Below are 27,347 nucleotides of genomic sequence, written 5' to 3'. Positions count from 1 at the left end.
CTTTTGCTCGCATCTTCTTGTTTTTCAAGGAAACTATGAGAAATGGGTTGTGTAATTTTACGCAGCTCATTTACTTGTTAAAGAACTGAATCATCATTGTTAAACCAGGAAAGTTTTGTAATACGCAATATTTAAAGGAAGGTGAACATATTACACAAAGGCTCAAAAAATGGGTATGAGATATTTCTATTGGGAAGGTAGAAGTGGGGGTAGAAATTTTGAAGATCTTTAGAGATTCGAGTCAATATTCAAATACACATTTGTTTGCCATGATCTCTTCCTTCTCCAAGTGATAGTCCTTCATCTCTAATTCTAGGTTCCAACTATCCTAAAATATTTTGCCCCAGATGAGTGTGCCGTTTGTTCTGCTCTGACTCAAATGACACAGGATGTTGTTTAATTCTCTTCTAAATATTCCTTAGGGGCTCGCGAAGGAGTCGACATTCACAAAGTGGAACGACTTCCCTTGAGTTATTCCTCCTTTCAGATGCGTGCCTTATACCTCTCCCTCCTGCCGCCGTAGCCTACCACCGCCCTGGTTCACGCCCTGGTTTCGCTGAGATCTGCAGCACCCACCTCATTGTCCTTTCAGCACCAGCTTGCGCCTCCATCCTTGGTGACGTCAGCGACCACATCGGCAACTCATTCTTCACCTTGCCTTTCAGTTCCTGGACCTCCTCCGATCCAGTGGCCATCACCCCTTCTCCACTTAACCCACCCAATCCCACCCACACACTCTGGCTCTTATCATCACTTGGAACGTCTCCACCTCTGAAATCTTAACCCGCTAGCTCACCCTGGACCGAACTTCTTAGACATCCAGGTGTCTCTTCTCTTCCCTGCCGCCACGCCTGATCTTCAGCCTCATACAGATCACCAGTCCTTTGATTTCTTTGTCGTTCTTCTGGTCTGTTAGCACCTTCCTGGCCTCATTTTTTTTAAAAATATATATTTAAAATAGTTTCGAATATACAGTACATTGGTAAGACATTTATTTAGTTCATAAAATGATCCTCCAATTGCTCCCTCCTTCCCCTGCCCCTCCACCTAGCCATCATATAAATGCTAACTCTACATTCCCTCTGCTCTGCTCCCCAACCCCGTGACCAACTATCAACTACTAATTTGTACTTCTTTAACCCTTCACCCAGCCTCTCAACACCCCTCCCTTCTGTCTGTCACCAAGTTGTCCACAATATTTGTGAGTCTGTTTTTGATTAGTTTGTTCTTTTTGTTCATTAGATTCCGCATTTAAGTGAAATCATATGGTATTTATCTTTCGCTGATTTATTTCACTAAGGCTAATAACCTCTAGGTCCATCCATGTGGTTGCAAATGGTCAGATTTTATCTTTTTAATGGATGAGTAATATTCCATTGTATATATGAACCATAATTTCTTTATCCAATCATCTGTTGATGGACATTTAGGTTGCTTCCATATCCTGGCTACTGTAAACTGTGCTACCATGAATATTGGAGTGCATAGATCTCTATGAATTATTGTTTGGGTTTTCTTTGGATAAATACCTAGCAGTGAAAAAGGTATATCCATTTTTAATTTTTTAAAAAATAGCCATACTGTTTTCCATAGTAACTGTACTAATTTGTATTCCCACCAACACTGTATGAGGGTTCCATTTTCTCTACATCCTTGACAACACTTGCTGTTTTTTGATTTATTGACAGGTATGAGGTGATATCTCATTGTGGTTTTAATTTGCATTTTTCTGATAGCGACTTGGCCTCATTCTTAAATTATCTAGTTTAAATCATCCAACACCTTCTTACCCATGCTCTAAAACCCTCAAACCTTTGTCATTCCACTGCCCCATCTAGAAAAATCTAAACTAAGTTTCAATCCTGCAGTACTTTCTCCTCCCGTGTGAGATGAGATAGGAAGAGAGGAGAAGGGGTATAGATGGGTAAAAGGAACTACTCAGGATGACCAGTGTGAAGGTTATAGAATTCATCCCTCTGGAGTACTGTTTACTACCACTATCAGATGTTAGCATAGGAATAGAATGAATACAAGAGAAGGTCCAATGAAGACTGTAGAGGCCTTGCTTGGGCAGTTCAAGGGGAATGTAATGAAGGGACTATTTTCCAAAGTGTGGGCAGACTACAGGGAACCCACAAGTGACACTGTAGTGCCTGGGGCTAGTTACAGAGGGGGAGCTCTTACCATCCTTAGGCCTGAAGGGGTGAGAGGATACGGGGTGGGAAATAGATGCCTTGACCTCACTCTCCTCTCTCCCTCTTTCTTTGCTCAGACTCTGCATCAGCTGAGCACTGAGGAAGCCAGAGGTCGAGGGAGTCTCTCGGTATAGCCTGTATAGGTCAGCCTCCCTGGGCATGAGCAGGCAGAATGGAGAAGTGTGGAGAGTGCATGTTAACCAACATGTCCCCGCTTCTGTGAAGCTCCCCATAGTCATCACGACCTCCTCCTCTTCCCCGCTCCTCATTCAGATAGTATCATAGGAACTCAATATTATATTATTAAGTATTACTAGGCAGTATAATATAATGGATCATAAATAGCCAACATTCATTAAGGACTTAACATGGGTCATATACTTGAATAAACATGCTCATAAATTTACTTGTTTAATCTTCACAACAACTCTATGAGGTAGACAAAGTTATTAATTTCCAGAGGTTTGTTCTCAATAAAGTAAGAATAAACAACGAATAAAAGATAAATAATTTGCCCGAAGTTGCTTCTGAAATAAGTTAGACTAAAAAAACTCATGGCGGTGCCTGAGCACATAGCAAATGCGAGAAAAAGTTTAGCCATTATCAATACATCTATTGATATGTCTGTTAAAGGACCTAGTCACAACAATCCAGTGAGGGAAGCACTGCCATCACCATTTTCATATGAAAACAAAGCTCCGAGAAGGCACATCCCCTGCCCCATCGAGGGCTCTGACAGCGACTGGCTCTGTGAGCTACATCACAGCTTTTGTTCATTGTTCAAGCTGCCCATCTGTGAGGCAAAACTCACAGTCACTTTTTCACTCTGGTCATTTTTCCAGTCAGATATGGACAGGCCAACGTTCCAATTATGTTCCTTTTATTATTACTTGGATTAGTCCCAAACCCCAAAAGATTTTTCAGAGAAAGGAAGACTAGAGTTTTAACCAAGAAGGCTGTCAACATTTCCTTGATTTTGATTCCAATAGTGACTTACATCTGCAAATTTTGCAAGATCGCAAGCGTTTTAAATTGACTTTAACTTCACTTTTTATTTTGTTGGAAAAGAGTAAATATGCCAATTAGCTCTCATCATAGCAGAGTCCAAATAACCTCTGCCTTGGAGCATTTTCACCATGGCTGGCCCTCCACCACCTAGTTTTTACTTTCTCGAGTGAAATAAGATCATGAAAAATGCTCACACAGGCTCGGCCCTTTTGGCCATATGAAACTTTTCATCTACTGGGATTCAGGACATCTTGATTCAAAATGCATAGAATTCCTGGTTATAGAACAAGTCAAACTCAACTGGGATATTTGAAGTTTTAACTCTCAGAAAGCTCAGAGAAAACCGGTTCCTAAGTCTCAATTCACACCAGGAGCATTCTGGGAGTTCTGTATTGGTACTGCCAGCAAGCCTGCTGGACTGTATAGAAATGAGTCTGTTTTATTTCTATATTCTTTAATCTTGGACAAAAAAATTTACCTTCTCTGAGCCTCAATTTCATTCATTTGCTCACTCACTTTTTCAAGAAACTTTTTGATGTCTACTCAGATGATAATGGTACAAAGCACGGTTAGACCCAAACACAGCCCTGGAGGGCAGCTGTAGAATAAGGATATTGAACTAGATGATGACAGAGATTGCTTCCAGTTCTACGGAAAGTGGAAGATTTCATGAGTGGGATATGTTAGTGGGATTCTTTCTCTTTCTATCATGCAAGCTCTTTAGGACTGTGGTCTGGCTCCATCATGGAACTGTGAGTGGTAGGGAAAACAGCAGTGATTCCTTTGGGGATGTTCTCCTCTTTCTCCATGGGACTCTTTGGGCTTTGAAAATCTTTCCTATTTTGACCACCCTTCGACCTCTCTCCTTCATTTGCTAATGAAACATCTTGACTGCAGAAAGCCCCTTGCCCTGGCAAAGCAAAGGTCAAAATGCAGCTTACCCAAAGCAGTTTGAAGAAACAGGCAGGATCCCAGCTTCTTGTTCTTTGGATGGCTCATCTCTCTAGACTGATGTGCTTCATATCAGATCAGTTTTCATTAAAGAGTTACATATTTCTCAAGGGATGAAGTGTGCCAGCAGGACATCTGAACTGGGTACAGAATGAAAGAAAGCTGCATGCAACTGCATCTGTTTCAAATTATGCTCTGAAAAAGACAAAAATACAGCCCTATGAGCCTAAAAATACTTCTTAGCTGTTAGCCAAAAATACATTTATTCTTGGAGTCATAAAAATGCAGGCCATGTGATATACGTGGGGCGGGAGAGAAATGGGGGGACATGCACTCTCATAAGAAACTGTCCAAAGAAAGGGAAGAAAATGTTAAATTTTGAAAGTCTTTATTGAAAAGAGAGGGAGAAGGTAGAAATGGCAAGGCTTTGGGGTACAAATGGGAAGTAGAACTGGGAGAGCTTTACCCTCAGGTAAAAGAACACTTCTGAAGATCAGGCTGCTCCTTCTCCACGACCCCTCCCACGAGGGCCCTGAGCTCTGGGCCATGCTCCTCACTCTTGCCACTGTTGTGGGACTAGTAAAGCCCGAGGCAAGGAACCATGAAAACCCCAAATCTCAGCATTGTTTTCTATGTAGTGCTTTTCAAAGTGTCTAGGATTTAGAACCATTTTTTTCTCCCTCCAATTCATGATGAATCTGTATTTTTATAAAATACAGTAAGAATAAATTACTCAAAAAAGTGAAATTAAAAAGATGTGTAAAATGAGCCCCTACTTATTTATTATTATATTTCAAAAAAAAATTTATAAAAAAGAAAAGAATTACTATAATAAGTTTCTGAACACACAGTGTCAATATCTGTACTTATTCTGACATGAATCAGTAACAATATCTAGGCACCAAACTTTGAATAGCATGAGTACATGAAAGAGTATGGATCTGAGAGGTTTGTAGCCCAGCTCCACCACGTGCCAATAATCTAATCTCGGTCATTCCTTGACTATTCTGAGCCTCTGATGTCTCATCTGCCAAATGGGACAATAGTTTTTTATGACAAGGAAGAATAGAGGTAAAGTGTCTGGAAGGTAGTCGTTCAATAAATGCTACTAAGACCTAACATTTCTATTACCATCTATGTTAGTTTTCTCTTGGCATTGTTAATTAATTACTATACATTTAGCAGCTCAACACAAGTGTATTCTGTTAGAGTTCTAGAGGTCCGAAGTCTGAAATGGGTTTTACTAGGCTAAACTCAAGGTGTCTAGTGTGGGGTCCTTCCTGGAGGCCCTAGAGGAGAATCTGCTTCTTGTTTTATCTGTCTTCTGGAAGTTGCCTGCCTTCTTCAGTTTATGGCCCCCTCCCCCATCTTCAAATTTCTCTCTGACTCTGACCTCTTCTGCCTCCAACTTTGACTTTAAAGAACCTTTGTGATTCTATTAGACCCACCTCGATAATCTGGGATTTTTCCTTTAAGGTCAACTGATTAGCAAACTTAGTTTCACCTGCAACCTTAATTCTCCCTTGTCAGGTAGCATAACATATTCATATTCATAAGGAGCAGACCCAAATTCCTGAGGATGAGACTATGGACATCTTTGCGTAGGGGGTCATTATTCTGCTTACTCCACCATCTAAAGTCAATTTAACAGACATTTACTGAGCACTGACTTGAGGAGTATAACCAGATAGAAGTCAGAGTTGGGCCCTGAGTTTATGGTGTTTGTGTTTTAGAGGAGATGACTTACATTACACAATTTATTAATAAATATTAAAGAGAAGAAGTATAGTATGAGTACATTTTCTGGAATCCAGAAGTCAACTGAAAGAGAAGTTCAGTTAACGTATATCTAAAGATATTACCTGTGTGTGTTGACAAATATTCTGATGGAAAATATTATAACAGTTGCTAGAGATCACCTATATCAGAAAAACTTGGGAAGCTAATAAGCTTCATCAAAATCTCAGAGTGCAAGGTACAGGCCTAGTGACTGAGCATATAGTAGGCATCTAATAAGCACCATTAACTGATAAGTTGCTTATGAGCAAGTAAAAGTACCAAAGAGTTCTGCTTTTCTAAGGAAATGAAGTCAAGGATATATGTTTATTTCACAAGACCTTCCAGAGGAAGAATTTTGCCTGAAATAGGCTCTTTCTGAAGTTCGCTCAGTGTGCTCTGATTTATAATAAGGGTTTAAGATTATTCGATAGACACTGGGGTGTACCACCCAGTCTTTAGGAACGAAGTACTTACTACCCCAGCTATTGAAAATGTCACAGTCAGAAACCCTCTGTGTCAAGCACTGAGATGAGAATTTGGAAGTGAATCATTTAAAACCTACCTGGCAAAAAGTACCCCATTACTGGTGGTAGGTGAGCAGCAGATAGCCCCTGACACTAGGTAGCAAAGCAATTGTTAAGACTTTCAAGCAACGATGAACTGGGATGATATAGTGGTGGAACAGAATTCATTAAGTTGTGCTATATATCATGCATTTGAGAAATGTGCGAGAAATGATAACTATGAAAGCAATGAATGGCTATTGGTAAACTTGATGATCTGGAAAAATAACAAAAGCTGATAGTGATTAACTGACAATTATAAGCTAAGAGTGAATGTCAGAGATATCCTCATTGGTAACATGTAAAGAGGTATTATCTCTTATAGAGGGAGGGCTGAGAAGGCTGAGAAGCAGCCACAGGAATTTGACATAGTAGTCGGGCTCCAAGAAAGGTTAAACTCCCAACCAAGAGTGTGCCAAGGTCAGGGCACTGGTTGAGAAAGAATGGGTTTTGGACACATGAGATAGAGATATTTGGGTTGATTCCCCCCAAAATATTGACTCCCTAGATTTCTCTTAACTTTTTGAGACTGCAAAAGTGACCTCATTCCTCCCTACTGAGGAATAATATACCTGTTTTACTTGAAAAGATGCAAAGGTCTTTCTCTCATAAGACAATATGCAATCTCCTTACAGCAAAATCTTTCCCTACCCATCTCCTGTTCACTAGATCAATAAATAGGGTTAAGTCATAATATAATCGAGCTTTCTGGCTTTACGTAGTACGTCTGCTCCAGCGTGCCTTCTTCTCTGTGCCTTTTAATTAACCTTCCACTGCACACCATGGTAATCTTTGGTTTTTCTACTTCATTCAGTTGGGCCATCTCCTTTACCATCCTCCTTGGAGCCATGCTAGCATCATGTTCTGCTATACTGATAATATCTATTATCAGACCAGATGAGCACAGTGACTAGTGCATTAAAGGTCTTGGTAGGATACACGCACTCCAGAGAATGTGAGAGAATTCCTTTGAAGATTTTCAGGAGTGCTACATCAGTAAAATTTGTAGGTGCCCAGTAGCCTGAGGCAAAATGGGACATACTTTCCAAAGCAAAAAAAAATTTATTGCTCCCTGCACCTCCAACCACCTGATAGGCCACTTCTGATTCTTGAGGCAGAATATTCCCCTCCTGGGAACACTGCTCCAACTGGTAGAGTGGGTGACATGAAAGGCTGCCAACTCTGAATAGGGTTCAAAGTAGGAAAGAGCTTTGTAGTAGTTCTAGTTTGCAATGCTTGGACCACACGATCCAGCCCACGGGTGGAGCCAGTAGCAATCCATCATAAAATGTAAGTGCTGCATCTAGGATTGGCAGGTAGGACTGTAGAACACAAGCAAGCTATATAGGTAGGTAGCCCAGCTCTGCATACCATCTGTAACTGTTACACCAGCACCTGTCCATTAGCTCAAACCTATGGCCATGTATGAGCTCCTCTACGACCAGCTGATGGAGGAAGAAAAAGGCTGAGCTTTTTTACAATGGGTCAGATCAGTATGTGTGTACACAATGAAAATGAATTGCGGCTGCACTACTTACTCTCCCCTAGAGCCTCCAGAAAGGAATGTAGCCTGCTGACAACCTTGATTTTAGTCTAGTGAGACTCACACTGAACATTTTGACCTACAGAACCATAATAAATAAATTTGTGTTGTTTTAAGCTACTAAGTTAGTGGAAATTTGTTATGGCAGACATAGAAAACTAATAAATGGATCTGTCTCAGCTGATTTTAAGAAATCTGAGACTGAGATAATTATTTAGCTGTCTACTTTGAGTATCATTCTACTCAGTTAAACTCAACTTTCATCTACTGAGTATTTATTCAGCTTTACTTAAGGCTTCCCATAAGGTAGGATTTGGTTTCTGCTATCGAAAAACTGACAGTTTAATGGGAGAAATTTATAGTTATGATACAAGCAGTATATATCACCTGCTATTACAAAGGAGAGAGAGAGAAAAGGGGATACAGGAAGGGAAGAAGAAAAGAGAAAGGAAGTAAGGAGGAAAGAGAAAGCAGATATAATGATAAAATATAGGGAAAAAGTCATCTTTGAACAAATATTTAATGTTGAGAAGATAATAGGGAGAAAAAAGGTTATCCTGAGGAATATCACTGAAGATAATCCACCTTCTTAAAAAACTCACCAAGTGTGGTACATATATACAATGGAATATTATTCACCCTAAAAAAGAGAAATTCTGAAACATGCTTTAATGTGGATATACTAAGTGAAATAAAACAGTCACAGAAAGACAAATGTTGTACGGTTCTATTTACGTGACATACCTGGAGCATTCAAATTTACAGAGACAGAAAGTAGAATGGTAGTTTCCAGGGGCTGGGGAGAAGGACAGTTATTGTTTTATGAGTATGGAGTTTCAGTTTTGAAAGATGAAAAAGTTCTAGAAATAGATGGGTGGTGGTGATGGTTATACTACAGTGTGAATGTTTAGTGTTAATGTTACTGAAATGTATGGTTAAAATGGTAAAATTTTCTGTTATACAAGTGTTATCCCAATTATTAAAAATTTACTGCTTGAACAAACAAAATACTCACTAAGATTCACCAATTGAACACTCTCACTTACCAATTCAGAAATAGGATCCATTTCTGCTGAACTGTGAAGTATTCTGCATCTCTTCTGTTTTCATGTGCATCGAGATGAGGGAGACAGGGAAAATCTGCACTCCTCCATTGGCGATGGCTCTGCATTGAAAAGGAATGGAGCCAGAGGATGTTTTCAGTCATGACCACTGTCCAACCAGAGAGCTGGTGGTAGACAAACTCCGATCACCTTTTCCCTCTTCCCCAGAGCCTGCCTTCTCAGACACACAGCATTTGAATGTCTACTGGTTTTGTCTTTTTCTTATAGATGAGCCTTGATGCAGGCATTATTACTTCAGATCTCACCCCCTAATCCAGAAGCCCAGTCTCTGGCCTCTCTGGTGGCTGTCAATAAAATTGATGGCAGAATAAAGTTTTCTTTTATTTTTTTTCTGTGAGAAAGAGCATATGTTAGATATTTCTTAATTTATATTTTCCACTCCTGCGTTATGAGCTTTCAGAATAGATCTCTATGAGGAAATTTTTTTTTTTTTTTTTTTTTTTTTTTTTTTTTTTTTTTTTTTTAGCAGAAAACATTCTGGGTACTTCTGGAGAGCTTACTTTGTTTTGCTAATGAGGAATTGAGATTTGTCTGCAGTTATGCAAATTAATACTGACCTGAAGCTGACAAAAGAACAGGCTTCTTTATTGCTCAGAGCAGAACTGGTATGGGGAAACCGTCCTGGGAAACAAGTCTTGAAAGTGATTGCTCCCCACATCCCCACCCTCATGTGTGGTCTCTTCTTAAAGATCCGAAGAACCTCTTTCTTAAACCAGCTTTCAAGCTCAACCTCCTAAGTCACAAAAAAGCTTGTGCCTAAAGCTTTTTTGTAATGCTGCTGTAATTTTGTTCTTAGGCCTTGCTGAATTAAGAATCACAGCCTAAATAATAAATCTGAGGAAACACAAACATTGCCTGGATGATACTAGACTGCTCATGATTAGCAAATGAAATTAAATAGTAAAGTCAAGATCTTTTTCCATTTACTGTTGATAATGATGACCGGCTCCAGTTGTTTGTATATATACATATATTTTTGTGTGTCTGTATATTCTATATTATACATAATATATAATAAAACATATTATAAAATCTTCTCTTAATTTTATGGAACATTAACTTCTCCTACTATTATTATAGCGGGCTGTGGTATCTATCTGTCTTGTCTACCTTATAACCTCTCTTCTTCAGTAACACAATTGCTCCCCTACTGCAGTGCTCCATTTGCCAGGGAACAGAGACTAGTCCAATGAACAATTATTTATCTATTTCTCCACAACAAATTACTCAAAACTTGAATGTTACTTAAAACATGAATAACTTCCTATTATCGCTCATGAGTGCTGTGGATCAAAATTCAGAAAAGGCATGGCTTGTCTCTGTAACACAATGTCTGAGGCCACAGCTGGAAGGCTTGAAGGCTGGGGGATGAAATCACTCACATGCTCATTCACTCACATGTCTGCACATTGTACTGGCTGTTGGTCAGAGCACTCACCATTGCCTCTTCACATGGCTTGGGCTTCCTCACAACATGGAGGCTGCAATCTAAAATGAACATACTGAGAGGAAGACTGACAGTTATAGACTGGTTCCTTTTGATGTCTGAGCCTCAATAGTCACATATCATCATTTCTGCAGTACTTTGTTGGTTGAGGCCATCAGAGACCCCACTTAGATTCAAAGAGAGGGAACATAGGACAACCCCTCCCCCTTGGGTATGTCAGCCACATTGCAAGAAGAACATGTGTAATGGAATGAATATATTAGTTTGGTCATCATCCCATCAGTGAAACTATCATCTGCCATGGTTGGGCATGTGACTCAATCAGAGCAGACCTGAATATTTCCTTCAGAATGATTGATAGACCTGAGAGAAAGAAGCTTTCTCTTTTCTTGGAGTTTCTAAGGTGAAAGGTGTAAACTGGGGGCTGCCTCTTTACCATGTGGAGTGAGTTTAAACAAAAAAACTCAGGGCAAATAAAAATAAGGCAAGAAGAAAAATAATCAAAGGCAAAGAGTTTTGACAGCGTTATTACTGTCCCTCTAGCATCTAGTGTCTACTGGCTAGCACATAGCAGGTGGTTAATAATATTTAATAATAATGATAATAATAAATGAAAGTCTTGACAATTAGAACATATTTAAGGTGCTCAGTATCACTGAAAATGAGAGGTCAAAATATCGGTGTTTAAGTACTCATGTTTCTTCCTTGAGGCTTGTTGTCCACATATATCCCTGCTCCTTGGGTGTAGGTGGGTCTAATATTGTCCATATCTGACCTCAGGGATGAGACTTCTGCTTCTCTCCTATCCTCTGCTGGGCACTCTCTCTGTAGCTAGAGCACAGCTAATTTTATTCATTAACTTTAGCTGCAGACTAACGTAGTTTTCCTAGAAATAATAGCCCTACTCCATTTGTCTACAAATGAAGCATTTGTTTCTGTATGCTGTAACTTCCTGGTTTTATATCCTCCTGTCTTTTTAAACTGGCTATCTCCTTACCTTCTAGTGCAGATTGCCGCTTAATTTGTTTTTCCCAGTAATTTTAGAATTCCACTCTTAGGGGTGGTTTCAGTAGATATCTCAGCTGAGAAAACTGGCAAATACTGAAACCACCTGTAGGAGAATCACTGTAACACTTTCAAACTACACAAATGCTAAGGCCCCGTAGCATCCCTGCCTACTGAATGAGAATATCTGGACGTGAAGTATGAAATTATATTCCTAGAAAGTTCCATGGATGATCTTAATGCACTCCCAACAACCATGGTGATTTACAGGGTACTTGGGATTAGAAATAATCTTAAAGGGACTTGGAAAAGCTTGTAGTGGAAGATGCGGATACTACCACTCATTCCTGCCAAGGAAAATGGCCTCCTTCTGTCCCACAGGACTGGGTGGGAGCGCCTCAGACATGGAGATGGAACTCTGGGCAGTCTGTGTATTGCCTGACTGGTGGGGACAATGAACTCGCACAAGACCTGGGACAAATCTGATTAACTTTCTCCCTTCCCCTCCCTCTATGTGGCCAGCCTTTAAAATAAATTCAAAGTGTTCCACATTCCGCCAGTGAAACTATCATCCGCCATGGTAGGGTAGGAGGCACATTCGAAGCCTGAAGCAGATGCATATTAGACAGAGATGCATCCTTATAGCCATCTTTCCAGGATGTTCCTCAGGAAACCCTGAAAGAAAAGCCCTCAGCCGGTCAGCTCTGCTATAACCAGGCTGAAGTGGAAGGCACATGGAAACTCTAGAGTTCTCATTTAAACTTCAGGCTTTATTTTAATTTCATCTCACTGGAAAGGGACCACCTGGGAAATAGGCGTGTTTTTTATTTTCCTCTGAATATGGCCAATGAAGCTGTGGCTGTGGAATAACCATGGAGGGCAGTGGGCGTGCTGCAGTTCGGCAAGCACAGTTTGCACAGCTGCAAAAGGGAGTTTTCAGGGTGCTTGCTCCAGCCTGAATGGGAGGAGGGTGAGGATTTAACGTCACTGGTGCTTCTGAGCTTAGAGACCAGGTCCCACACCCTTTCCCAGTGCTCACAGAGCCCCGCATCCCACCCTGGCTTCTCCCTTTCAAACGTGGAGTTTCTGAAAGGTGCCAGAGTTCTGCTTGTGAAACAGACACCGCTGCTCGGAAGGGTGGAGCACAGCACTTGGGCATAGATGACAGACACGCTCTGTCGCATTGCAGAGGACTTTGAGGAAACTGAACAGACTCTGTGGTGGCTGGAGTTTTGGCAGGAGATCTTTATTTCCATCTTGTACTGCGTTGAGATGATTTAGAAAGTTTCTGTTTCTTAAACAGGAATGTATTTTAAATGTGCAAAATCTGGTCACCATGTTCTCTTGGCCTATTTGCTTCCAATCAATTCTGAAAACTTACTTTATTTTAATTGTGCTGACTCCTGAGTCATTCAAAATGTTATTTCCCTCAAACCCACACCTTGAGATGTAATGATTATTAGTCCAAATTAATTTTCTTTCAGGTGGAGATTTTCATATCGAGTACATTGTGAGTTCATGGGATAATGGGGTTCTAACTTGGCAGTGGGCACAGTGGCAGAGGGGGCTGTTCCCACAGAATCATATCAGCAATAGGAGCATACATTTGTCATCATGTTCTCTTAGCTTTCAGTTCACTGTTTGTTTGTTTGTTTTTTAATAGTTCTACCACTAATATTAGTTATTGTATGTAATAACTATTATGTAATAATAGCAAGTCATTTAACCTGCTAGGTGTTCAGTTTCCTCATTTGTAAAATGAAGATAATATTTCCCATGACTGAGTTGATATAAATATAAAATGATATTGCGAATGCATTTTCAAATTTATAGTTTCATCTTGAGAATGAATGGTTTAATCCTGTTGCAATTTGCCAACACCATACATCCCACATTTTGTTTAATAGCTTATTTGACTGTTTGAGAATTGTGATAACTTTGCAATATTTAGCATAATATACTCTAACACTAAAATTTAGTTTGAATGAATGAATGAATGAATAAATAAATAAAATGATATTGTGGATGTGGAAGTGTTTTTAAAAGTTAAAAATGTTAGATAAATGTTTAAACATGTTCGGGGATAGAGGAATAGAGACTGTAAGGAAAATTCCAAAAGTTCAAATGCACCATCTGCCAAATAAGTGCTTACTTGAGGTGATTTCAGATTCCCCAATGGAGAAAATAAAGATTTCAGATTCCCAAGTCCTGTGGAGAAATGGAAAACCCACTTAGACATGTCGCAGAGAGGCAAAGGAAGGATACTTGGATAGACATCGCTTTTTTTGTGGCTTTTACTCTGTGCAGCTCACTGACCAAGTTATAGAACACTCCATTCCTGCCTCTGGTCCTGCCTGCTCCAGTTCGCTCCATCCCCTGCTGTCAGACCGGAAACAACTCTGATCATAGAAGTCAGGAATGCTAGACTGGATAGGAACTTCAAAATCATTTTACATACAAGCTGCTTTACAACAGTGCATGTTGCTGATGTTCTCACTCTAGACTTAAGTGGCTACCCCAGACAATTATCATCTTCTGTGATCTGGATCCTATTTTCTTACCATTTTCCTTCAAAAGCCCTCAGCCCCAGTCAAATTGGAATATAGCTCGTTACTTAAAAATTCTACACTTTTTCAAGACCAAGAAAGATGGGAAGGGAAATGGAAGCAGGGGAAACAGAGGGCAGGAACATAAAGAAAGATAATACAAATATATTGATGAGAAGTCAGGAATGTGGATTGGAGAAGCTGGGCTTCAAGTGATGGATATAATTTACATAGGTGGGGAGAAATTGTAAGGTAAGGGCAGGTACAGACACACACCATTTCAAGTCAGGAGAATGCTCAGAGCTTCTCCAGCGATTTTTAAACCATATTCTGCAGATTGTTGGGAGTCATAGGGAATACTCTCTCCCAACCCCAGAGGTCACAGTGGAAGACAGTGAGGAGCTGGGGTAAGGAAAGCCTCAGTATTAGTTAGCAATAAAAATGACTTATTTTTCTTAGTCTGCTTTACTTACAACATTTCACATGAAAAAATGATTTTGAGCCAAAGATAAATAAGCAAACAAAGATTATAGAATCAAAGCATCAAGCTGGAAATGACTGGAGACATTTTAGTAAATAAAATAGGAAAACTTCACCTGCATCTCAAATCTTCTTATCCAGTAACTTTGCTTTGAAGCCCCCCTTTCCCAATTTTTTCTCTTTTCTTCTATTTCTTATGTTAAATTAATTAAACAAAAAGGCCATTAGACCAAGGCTTTCATGTTATGGTGGACTACATAAGCAAACCAAAATCTAAGCCTGTTAATGCCTCACAGTTATGAAATCAAAATACTAAGGACAACCAATCGCAGATAGTCAACTAAGCTTTATTTATGTTTTAGCCAATCAAATGTATTTCTTTTTTTTTTTTTTTTTTTTTTGCTTCCACACTTTCTCTATGTAAGTCTTTCCCTTGGTTCCCATTGCAGAAGCGCTCCTAATCACTTCCGGTTGGTCATGACTCCATTGGAATCAATTTTTAGTTAAATAAACTCTTAACATTTTTAATATGTCTCAGTTTATCTCCTAATACTGATTGATATGCAAATATAGTGTTAAAAAGGTTGAAAATGTGGGTGAGGGAACAAAGTTGGTATGGCAAAGAAATGATACCAAAAAAGACAAAAAAAAACCCTTTTAGATGAGATAGAGAAGATAAAACAGAGCACTTTCCACAATAGGCAGAATAATCCAGAGGTCTTTCATAAAGTAGACAAAGGTGAAAAAGTCTTGAACTATTGGAATTCAGGATAGGATGGATAAATGTATCTGATCAAAGAATTTGAAGAAGATAAACTTTCTCTGCACCATTAAAAATAAATAAGTAAAAGTGATCTATTTAGTTTTGAAAAGTATCTTTTAAATCAGTTCGCACAAATAAACTGATACAGGGACATATATAGACAGTCTTAGAGAGGTTGCTTGCAGCTAGAGTAGACATAAGGAAAACAAAATGGGAAGGAATGACTAACTCAACTTTTATCATTTCATTAAAAATAAATTTTTTTTAATGCTGTGATACTCTTAGTGGAGAGAGGAAAGGAGATGAGACTAAATGCCAACTCCAGGTACAATAGCATGATACTTTTACCTTTCCCCCAAATCCTCTCTCTCTCCGTCTCTCTCTCTCTCTCTCTCTCTCTCTCTCTCTCTCTCTCTCTCTCTCTCTCTCTCTCTCTCTCTCTCTCTCTCCCCCCTCTCTCTCTCCATTTCTCTCTCTCTCTCTCTCTGTCTGTCTGTCTCTTCTGCCCTCCCCTCCACCCCTACACATGGAATAAGTGCTTCTCTTCTTGCCATCTGTGTTCTGAATGACAATGTCCACATGGCAATTCTTCTAAAATGGGCAAACATTATACATACCCATCCTTAGTTAATACCATCCCTGAATAAAGTGTTACAACATTTCTGGAAGACAATCTAGTCACAATTTGAAATTTTACGTATACAAGCCTTTTGAGCTTATATTTCTAATTTTAGCAATTTATCCTTGAAAAATTATGACAGGTATGCAAAGATATACTGTATGAATATGCTTATTGTAGTATTGGTCACAATGATAAGTGAATGGAAATACCCTAATTTCTGTCAATGGATAATTAAGTAGGTCATGGTCCATCCACCCTATAGATTTTTTAAAAAGATGGTATAGATTCTATTGACATGGAAAAATGTCCTAACACCTTAAAATAAAACAAAAAGGAAAGTCGCAGAACAATATATATAGTATGACCCTATTTATGCTTTTAAAAATATATGGATATATGTAAGCATTAAATATGGAAGAATATATGTCAAACTCTTCACTTACATGTTAGAGGGATTTAGAAAAATATTTTCTATTGTATTGTTTTAACTTTCATGAGTAACACATAATAGATTTTTTTTTAAAGAAAAATGTCAGTAAAAAAACTCAAAGTACTTGTGACCGTGTCTCTTTGGTTTTATATGTAAAAAGCTGGGCATTTGTTGAATTTGCTGATTATACTAGTTATAAGATTTACCATAACCCAGTGGAGAGAGTATGTTGTTACTAGTGAAAATGGAAGAAATCGGCTCCGTTATTGGAATTTCTCACATAATCTATATCATCAGCAACCACAGAATCACCTTCTAGCTGTATCACATCCTGTTCTCTGAAGAGTCTACATGCAATGAAACCACTAACCATGACCTTAAATAGCTTAACCTAAAGCTACATGAGGTGAGGGTATGAAAGCCTGGCCTTGGATCTGCTGACACTGGAATGTGTGTATGTGAACATCCACTGGAAAGTCTCTCTGAAATAAGATGCCAAGAGTGGAAAAGAGAAAAAGGCACAGGCAACCCAGGCCTCCATCAATGGACCGCTGTGGGCGTGCCAAGCTCAGTGGCAGGAAATGTGAAGACTATAAGGCTAGCTGGCCAGAATTCAACACTAGGGCCAGAAACCCACATTTAACTTAAGTTCTCAGAGCAAAAAGTCACCCAGTGATGACTGCAAAACCAACAGCCCAGCAGAAAGAATGCCCTGCCTTTCCTCTGTCTTGTTTCAGGGTTCTGTTTAGAGTCACAGCTATGCCATTGGGCTAAATCTCATTTCAGAGCCAGGTCTTGAGGGGCCCACTGCAGATGGGGGCATGAAGTGGGGTCTGGAACAAAGGTTTCACAGAGAAGTAGCATTGGCTCAGTTCCTCCTACGAGTTCTAGTGCATCTGTGAGAGGGGATGCAGCTGGGCTCAGGCTGCACCCATGCCTAGATGTTAAAGAACTGAGGTAGAATATGTAAGAGCTGCCTAATTCTGACTTCTCTACATCCATGGAAACCCGACTTCCTGAAGAAAAGTGGGAAGGCAGCAATCACCTCTCTTGCTCAGCTTTGGAACTCTTGCCTTCTCTCAAGCCTTCTGCCTCTGAGGTAAGCAATGAGTGTCCAAGTGATAAGTGTCACATTCCTGTTGACTTTTTCCAAATGGCGCATTGCCATTGCCAAACCTTGTTCATTTTGTTCTGTTCAGGCAAGCTGGCCCAGTGGTAGAAGCCCACTAACTTGGAGTGTGACTGCTAGCTGCCTCAAAAGTCAAAATACTGTAATCTCGGTGGCTTCAGAGAGCAATGGCTTATTTCATGCTCATATAAAGTCTCATACAAATTGGGAAGCCTTCCACCATTTCGAGCTTTGCTATATGCTCTGCCCGATCTCCAAGTTCTTCTCTGCAGAACATGTGAAGGAGAGAGGAAGAATATCGATCTTAGCTTACTGTCCTAGAAGAGGCACACGTTCCACTTGGACTCACAGTCCAGTGCCAGATGTGGCCACCTCATTCCAAGCTAAACACAAAGGAAGCGCGAAAGTGTTAGAGGAACACATGGAATAATCACTGCATCAATTGTCTCTAGCACACTCATAGTATTGGAAATGTTTCATGAAATTTCAAAATAGAAGATCAGAGCAATAGAAAGAGCCCTGCATGGCAGTCCAGGCACAAGGTTACAGAGCCATTTCTGCCACTGATTAGCTAGAAAACCCTCTGCTCCTCCATACATCAGTGTCCTCATCTGCAGTAGGTGTATCACCTCCAATGTTGTTGTCAGGTCAAAAATATAGACCTCTATGAGAAGTCTTGTGAGGACAGTACATGGATAATCTTTCAGCATTTCTACCAAGAATTTTACACTTAGAAAGCCCTCATGGAGAAAGCAGGGGTGGTTTCTACCTTTCTTCTAGTGCCTGCCCCTCGTGGTGTCATTTAGGGGCTATCCATTCTCAGGATTCCAACCTTCACTGAATTCATGCTCTTAGAAGCTTATCAGAAAACCGTAGAGGACCTCAATTCTGCTCAGCAAAATCAGCAACAAATCTCTACTAGTATTATTAAACCATATGTGAACACAGGGGATCCTTCTAATTTCCTGGTTCATACACCATACACATATTCCCTCTCAATGAAAAAACAGAGTATCTGTTATGGGCAAGACATTATATTTTCAAATAGGATTTTGAATTTGGCCTCAAAGTTTCCTTGCAGCTCAGTCAACCCCGCAGGATTCTGAAGCTGAAATGGATCTTCAGAATTATCCCAAGAAGGAACAAGGAGCTGAACCTTTGTACTCCTGTATTAATTAGTCATTGGATGCGAGCTGCCCTGGAAAGCAATCCCTGGGCTTGATGACTCTCTTCAGCCAAGGCCATTCCCAAAGAGGGCTGACGGCTAAGGGCCATCTGCAGCCACACTCTCAAAGCTGGAGGCATAAGTTCTTCATTCCTGAAGGGGCATCTGAGCAGCACATCACGACATCTCTGGATGTAACTTACTAGTTACATGACCTTGAGCAAATTACATATCTAAATATTTACAAATGAGTAAACTGAGGTGCTATAATAGTACCTACTTTATAGTGTGTGATAATTAAATGAGTCAATACATGTGAAACAGTTATCGAGTACTTACTATGTACTTGGCACTGTTCTAAGCATTGGTCATTTTATGCCTCTCACAAGGGCCACAAGAAAAGGAAAGTTTACATTTTTGGATTAAATGAGACTGCGGAGTCTTCTGCAAGGTCAGGAAAGGGGAAGATGCCCCCTCAGAAACCTATCTATGGCCCAGTCTGTTTTTGATTCCTCAGAGGCCCAGACTCCCAGACAAAATACCTAGCCTGAAGGTTTTCAACCATTCCAAGCTATTACAATCACAGAGAGCTCTAGGAAGAAACTGTGATAATTTCCCCAAAGTAGCCTTTCTAATGCTTCTGTATGTGATCAACTCTGATCTCTCTCCAATATGATGGGTTCAAATGTTCTATCTCTTATAAGAAAGGGCATTTAAGAGCCCTGTCTTCTGAACTTACCCCTCTATTCTGTGTATTTTTCAAAGCACTGGAAGAATGTATACCAGATTTCCTGGAGGAATTACAGCCCCTATTCCTGCCGTACTTGGAGGTACACTACTCAGGGAAGGATATATTCCAGGTATGGATCTAGCTGGCTGAGCCAGCATCTGTCCTCGGTATGCCATTTGCTTAGGAATAAAATTATGATGCATGAAGAAAGTCTAAAGCCAGAGAATATTGCGCCTGTAGGAAACAGAAGGGTTATGTTGGTATGAGTGGGCATTCTAGTCTTCCTCACTGAAGTGAGACTGGTAACTGGAAAGCCAATGGGAGCTTTCCTTCTGAAGGCTCAGAGCCCAGCCCTTGTATCTTCTATGAGCTATTCCCTGAAGCTCTGTGAACTAGCCTCCCCATTTCCTTTTTTAAATGGGGATGGTAATGCTTGTCTAAATCTTGTCTAAAGCCCTCCCCCCCCCCAAAGACTAGGATTCCTGTCCTACTTGAGACTAGCCTTCTTACTGCCTGTATCTGAGACTATGTCGTCACTCTGAAAACTCACTTAGCTTTTTTGGTCCACAACCTATTTTGCCATCTGGGCAATTCAGCTGGAAATTTATTCTACATGGAAACCTCAAATTATTTTTCTTTCTTCTCACCAATAAGCCTTGTTTTTCCTCTGCCCTGACCTGACCACTATCTTCCCCTCTCCTCCTCCAAACCATTCCACTCCCAGTCTCTCCTTGATTAGCTGCCAATGTTGGTTCCAACTCCATACAAGTTCCAGGAGAAGTAGAACAGTTGTTTTCAATTACATTCCAAAGTACAGGCAAGCATTGCTAAAAGCAGCTTCCTAGTTTTCAATTGACCATGGCAATAGCAGCCTCAGACAAGGGAACTCTTTCCAGGAAGAATGAAAACCTCGCTTACTTGGAAAGCAATTTGAGGCTTTTTTTTTTTTTCCATTGCGCGCTCACACACACAAACACATAAATTATTGGGGGGCTTTTCTGTGCTTATAAGGAGAGCTTGCTGAGCAAAGAACTCTGCCTAGAAGCAAGTCCACCAGAGTTCAGGACAGAGGGGCCACATACATACAATTCAAGCTTCCAGAGCTGGGAGGGGACCCAAGAAAATCAGGGGTAAAGGCCCAGGTCTTTCACTACCAAAGACTGTGTGAAATGCAGGCCAAAATGGGGCCCTCACATTTCAGGAACTAAGCCACTCCCTCATCTGTAACAAGCAAAGAGCCTTGGCGCAGCCTGCCTGGAGTGATGATAGAAGAAAATGAGAAGAAGATGGGTGGTGGGGTGGAAAGAGCATGATGATACAAGTCAGGAAAGTGGGGTTCTAGGCCAGGCTTGACCACAAACCAGCTGTCTGGTATGCGCTGGATGACTTCCCTGTGTTTCTCCAGACCCATTTTCCACCCTCTCTACCCACCCTGCTGTCTGCCTGGGAGGCTGCAATCTGTGGACTGACTCAAAAGCAACCTAGCCCTCTGGCTTCTGGTTGGGTCTAGTCGACCGCAGCTACTAGCAGGAGATCAAAGTGAGGAGGGTGGGATAGAGTATTTGTTGCTCCAGCCCTCTCTCCCATCCTCTAGGGCTGGCTGCCTCTACCTGCTGAAGGCTGCAGCCAAATAGCTATTATCTCTGCTCCAGGAGCTACTGCTTCCTTTGTCCTTTCTGCCTGAGGCATAGAGATAGCTCCCTGTGGTTGCACGCCTAGGGGTACTGAGCCGTACTCTATCTTTCCTGAACCCTGCTCACATCTCTTTAGAGTTCCTTATTAAATGTTTCTCAATGATCCAGTTTGGGTGTGCCTTCTGGGACTCTTAAGGATATATTATCAGACTCATCTTTATGATTTTAGGAATACGGACTCCGAATCTCCTAGGGCACCTCAGTACAGTCTCATACAGGAGAATGATATGTGAAAGCAGCAACTTTTCATTCTTCAGTGTGAAAACTGAGGTCCCGAGAAGTAAACCATTTGTCTGGTCTTCCTCCCTTAAACGATATTCTGAAGAGGATCTTGGTAGCCACCAGAGAGAGTATGAGAAGGCTGAGAGGCTGACATGATTCATCACCAATGCTTCAACTACAGCATCTCTATTTTATCTGCTAACAAAATTTCTGGCAAAAACCCCAAAATATTAGAGAGTGGACATGATCACTGAAGAGCACTGTGTATTGAGCAAAAGAGCCCATATTGTAAACTTTAAAATGAATGACTTCTAATGTGATTTTAGTAGTAGAACACTTCTTCCAGGAAGAACTCAAGGAAAGTGCAGTAGTGGTTTTGCAGTGCCGGCCCACACACTCCCTCTTTGTAGAATTGACTCATTCTTAGAGCTTTGACAAAGAAGTGACAAAATCATTGTACTTTTTCCCCCTTTAACCGAGTAATTCCACCCCGGTGTTGGTTACAGCTAATTGGATTCAAATAGACACCTGGCTCAGGAAGAATGAATCTGCAGGCAAGTTTGAGAAAATTCGTTTCTTTCTCTTGAGAATTTGAGCCAGGCGACCCCTAAGTGTAGTCATATGATGTTATACAGCAACAGTCATGTAGCATGGGGACAAAGGAGAGGCTAATGCTATGGCTGGTTGAAGCCATGAGGAAAGAAAAACTAAGAACATTGTGACAGAAGCCAAGGGAGTAGAGCAGACCACAGAGGATATCTTTCTTGTAGTAAGATATCTTTCTCTAAGTGGTTTCTTATCTCGGTTTCTAATATATCTGCAGACTGACATCCAGGCTATTTTTACTGCCATTAGGTTTTAAGAGATTTCCCTGAAGTTTTATTAACAAATGCTCTTTTCTTGTGCTAGTTTGAGAACTGATTAAATAAATGGAGGAGAAAGGACAAATCTTGATCACAGAAAATACCAAAAATATGTGAAGATATGCCCTGTCCCATGAATGGAGGTTAACTCTCTCTCCTGTTAAGTGTGGGCTGGACTTAGTGAAAAATAGCAACGTCACAGTGAAAAACCTGAAGACACCACTTTGCCTAGCTGATCAAGGATAACATCACCAGTCCTAAGTCATGTGGATATCATATACCCCTAATATTTACCCCTTGAGGGGAAGAGGCACCTTAACTCTGCCATATTTCCACTCAAACTCTATAACTCTCGCCGAATAATGAGAAAACATCAGCTAAGTCCAACTTGAAGGACATTCTACAAACCAACTGACCAGTTCTCTTAGGAAACAAGGAAAGATTCTAAGAAACTGTCACAGATGAGAGGAGACTAAGGAGAGTGGAATCTTGAGTTGGGTCCTGGAGGAGAAAAGGGACATTAGCGGAAAAGTCAGTGAAATCCAAATAAAGTATATAGTTTAGATAATAGTGTCAAACCAACGGTAGTTTCTTACTTTTAATAAATGTGCCACGGTTATATAAGAGTTAATATGAGGGGAAGTTGAATGGAGGTACATAAGGACTCTCTGTTCTATCTCTACAACTTTTTTGTAAATCTAAAATTATTTTAAAAGAAAAGAAAAAAGAAAAGAAAAGAAAAGGAAAGGAAAGAAAAGGAAAGAAAAGGAAAGGAAAGAAAAGAAAAAAGGAGACTACTGAGAAACTCCCTGAATATCCAGGAGCAGCAGCAAACCAGTCTAGGTGACTACAGAGCCAGGAATTGTTGCCAAACCTACACTGCAGAATTGGGCCAACGAAGGCTCCTCGGTCCCCGCTGGGCACAGACGCTGCAGGTTTCACCACCAACACCAGAAAATCGCTCCTATTCTCTGTCACTGTTGCCTCTAGAAACCGGATGTTGCTTTTGCTACCACCATCTGTCACCAGAATGGAGTCTGGTCAGCCCCTGCTTCCTCTCACTGCCAGCTGCGTTTGCAGGATCGCCTCAGGGAGGTTAGGCCTGAGTACCCGGTGTTTCAACTTCTACCTCTGGATAGAAGTTCTACCTTATAAATAAGAGATTTCCCAGACATGCTCAGTGGCCAAGAAGAAGGACGAATGCCCTTCTAATTAGAGTGGTCTGACAAGGCCCCTTGGAGAAAGTAGAGTGTAAATAGGGCATTTATCATAGTGAAACCAAATTTGAAATAAAACTCCACAGCATCTGTCACTCAGCCCTGTAGAAGAGGTGAGACTCTGATAAATAGAAATGCATCGTTCTCATGCAAATGTTTTTGGAACAAGCAACTCGTAGAATATAAGCAGAAAACAAGAAAACGACTTCATTTTTGTCTTTCACTGTCCCTTTTGCTGAGTTTTCAGCCAAGGGTAGGGGAGATCCTCAGTAATTTTCTGGTCACTCTTGGGTAATATACATAGTTCTAGGGTCACTTCAAGTCATAAATTACAATTTCGGATTAGCATTAAAATACCCAGTCTTATATAATAGTAAAAATTTCAAATTTGCTTTTAAGTGGAGCCTGAAGTCAAGGAAGGGAAGGGCTTCTCTTCCCTCCTCTGATTAATCATAGTTTTTACCGCTCCAGGGTTGAAGTAAGGGTGAGTGGGTTAGGGGAGCAGAAAAGTTTCTACTTAAGTGGTACTGTCCCAAAGTTTAGCATTTGTGATCTCTGTTTTTACAGTTATTTAAAGCTGACTTTTCTCATGAGCTCTGACATGGTTCTTCAGAGATTTTTGAAGCTCTCCCACCTACAATTCCTTGGCAGGCCAAATGCATCTCTTCTCTGGCTAGTTTTCCCTTTTCCTCATCCCCTGGACATCCAGGAGACCCTCGGTTTTCCTCTATTCAGGTCTTAGGTCTCTATGCTTCTCTAGATCACCTTCTTGAACAGGAACTAAGATGAGCCCTCAAAATCTTTTTCCTTACACTTAGTTTAAAAGTTTAGACAAACTTATCCCTTCCCTTGTGGATAGAAGTGGGATAGAACTTATGGTAAAATAACGGCTCTCTCTAAAGGTCTTCTTCACCCATTTTTAATTCCTGACTCTTTCTACCTAAAATGTGGAGTGGGAGTTTAAGAGTCATCTAGTCTGTATTTTTTTTTTTTATCATTTCCTTTGAAAATTTTTCATCATGGTATAGTCTTTTATTTTGCATTGTGACATCTATTGTCTCGGTGTTTCAGCTGAACTTTCCATTTATACATATGCACTATGTGTAAAACTTAACTCAAAATGAGTCAAAGACCTAATTTTAAGAGCTAAAACTATAAAACTCTTAAAAGAAAACATAGGCACAAATCTTCATGATTTTGGATTAGGAAATGATGTCTTAGATACAACACCAAAAGTACAAGCAACAAAGAAAAAATAGATAAATTAGACATCATCGAAATTAAAACTTTTGTTTCATAGGACATGAAGAAAGTGGAAAGACAATTCACAGAATGAGAGAATTTTTTCGTATATCATATATAATGAGGATAACTTTCCAGAATATTCACATAACTCTTATAAGTTAATAATAAAAAGACAACCCAATTTTTTAAAGAGACAGAAAATCCGAATAGACATTTCTCCAAAGAAGATATACAAATGGCCAATAAGTACATGAAAAGATGGTCAACATCGTTAGTCATCAGGGAAACGCAAATGGAAACCACAATGAGATACCACTTCATACCCACTAGGATAGCGAAAAGCAAAAATACAAATAATAACGAGTATTGGTGAGGATGTGGAGAAAATGGAACCCTCATACACTGAGGGTAGAAATGTATAATAACATAGAGTTACCACGTGACCCAGCAATTCCACTTCTAAGTATATAGCTGAGAAATGAAAACATATGTCCACACAAAAACAGGTACCTGAATATTCATAGCAACATTTTTCATAATAGCCAAAAAAGGAGAAATAAACCAAATGTCCATTAACTGATGTGTGGGTAAATAAAATGTGGCATAACTATACAATGGAACATTATTCAGATATAAAAAGGAACTAATATATGCTATAACCTTGAAAACATGCTAAATGAACGAAGCCAGTTATAAATTGTATGATTCTATCTATATGAAATGTTCAGAATAAGCAAATTCATGAAGACAAAAAGTAGATTAGTAGTTGCCAGGGCCTGGGAACTTTAGGAGTAAATGGAGAGTAACCGCTAATGAGTATGGGGCTTCTTTTTGATGAAAATGTTCTAAAATTGATTGTGGTGATGGCTGCACAGCTCTGTGAATGTACTAAAAGCTACAAAATTGTATACTTTGAGTGAAGCGTGTGGTATATAAACAATATCTCAATAAAGCTGTTATTTAAGAAAGAGAAGAAAGAGCGCTGATGTAATCTTTGTGAAATCGTGAACAGTGCTAAAATGAAATGCAGAAGAGCCTTTCTAAAATATTATAAAATACACTAAATCTTGGTCTTGCTAAAAGTTGTGGCAAATGAGTTATGTTACTGGGGCCCAAGACAATCAGCAGAGAGATTGCAATGGAGAGTGAGATTTTCAAGGAGGTGGTTTGGTAAGTGCCTGGCTCCTGGGGCATGATTGCAAAACAGAGCCTTGGACCAGGGTCTCCCACTGCAGGCATACAGCAGTGTCTCCGTGGACTTGGGCCGTAGCAGGGTGTAGGCCCTGGAGGCAAATAACCTGGAGAGTGACTGTGTGCTTAAGGGTCACAGGGTTCATAATCCTAGGACACAACACTGGAGCATGTGAACTGTCATCTTGGCCTGGGTTTCCTCAAAAGCAAAGTCCCATCTGTGGTTGGGAGCAGGGGTGAGGGACAGGGATTATAAACAGGGCAGGAAGAGGGTGCACACACAGATATATTTATGTTCAATCTTCAAGACCTTCTGAGAGACTACGCAGAACACATTTCTATGGAAGTGTCCATAGATGGGGGATGAGAGGAGGAAATATTCGTTGGCTTCACTTTGCCACTGGACAAGCGTTGTTCCATGGGGTGTTAACTCTCCCTGCTTCAGGGCTGTGCATGCACGAGTTTCCACAGGCATGCTGCAGAGACAGAGGAATCCAGGGTAGAGTGCTTAAGGTACACTATACACTCATTTATAGCTGTAAACACACCTGGAACTGGTAGCCACCGCCACAACTAGAGGAAGAAGCCAAATTGAGAGAATTTGAAATAATGCTTGAGAGGTATCTGATGCAACTACCAGCTAAATTATTTGAGATCTCAGAATCAGCTACAAAATTTGCAAGGTCCAGTAAAACACAAAAATGTTAGGTCCTTGTTCAAAAATTATTGGAATTTCAAGATGGTGGCAGCAGAGCTTAAGCCACGCCCAGGGTCCTCCTGAGAGCAGACCTTGTGCAACTCCACTGGTTGCATATGCCCAGGAAGCTGGCCTTGTCTGGACTCTTAAGTAGCAATTACCCCTCACCCTCACCACACACACACACACACACACACACACACACACACACTCCACATTGCAGAAACTCCTAACCCCATCTCCTGAGGAGCACCAGCATTTGGGAGTTCTGACCACACCCTCAAAAGCACGGCCTCTGCAGGGTCTCTGACCCCGCTGATGTGTGCTGAGAATCTCCCAAGCCAAATCTGGGCAAAGAAGAGAATTTTCCATGGAGCTGCTTATTTTTTTCCATAAAATTCTTTATTATAAGATTCCGATCTTACTTTAAAAACAAAATTATGGTGATGGTAAATAGCACTTTTTATTTTGCGAAATAAGGATATTCATTTTTTTTTTTTTTTAAGTGGCAGTCCTTTGCCAATCTTGGATTTAAAAAGAAAATTAGGAGCTGGTGAATGCCTGAGAATACTGGGTTGGGAGGAAGAACAGGTACAGGATTAAAATCAAGGGCCGGGCTGAGGTAGCAGTTTGATCCTCCATGGACAGGAAGGACCCAGTGCAAGGTATTTATCAGCAGCTCAACACCCTCTACCAGACAGAGAACCGTGAATACCTCCGAGCTCCACTCTGCCCCTT

General features: G+C 40.4%; 1 long non-coding RNA gene across 4 annotated transcripts; it reads right to left on the bottom strand.

Moving 5' to 3' along the window:
* Positions 1–743: 743 nt before the first annotated feature.
* LOC107509652 lies at positions 744–23,376 on the bottom strand. Of its 4 annotated transcripts, none has more exons than XR_004952621.1 (6): positions 23,138–23,376; positions 13,768–13,823; positions 10,602–10,665; positions 9,086–9,204; positions 4,145–4,349; positions 744–928 (listed from the first exon to the last, which is right to left on the bottom strand). It is a non-coding gene; the product is annotated as an uncharacterized LOC107509652 (long non-coding RNA). The 4 variants fall into 4 exon arrangements; XR_004952623.1 differs by having other exon boundaries at positions 744–923; XR_004952622.1 differs by having other exon boundaries at positions 10,602–10,651.
* Positions 23,377–27,347: the final 3,971 nt, after the last annotated feature.

This window comes from Rousettus aegyptiacus, unplaced genomic scaffold, assembly GCF_014176215.1.
Source record: "Rousettus aegyptiacus isolate mRouAeg1 unplaced genomic scaffold, mRouAeg1.p scaffold_m13_p_8, whole genome shotgun sequence".
Classification (NCBI taxonomy): Eukaryota; Metazoa; Chordata; class Mammalia; order Chiroptera; family Pteropodidae; genus Rousettus; species Rousettus aegyptiacus.
Note: the sequence above shows the minus strand (reverse complement) of the source record. Positions and strands in the feature narration are given on the sequence as shown.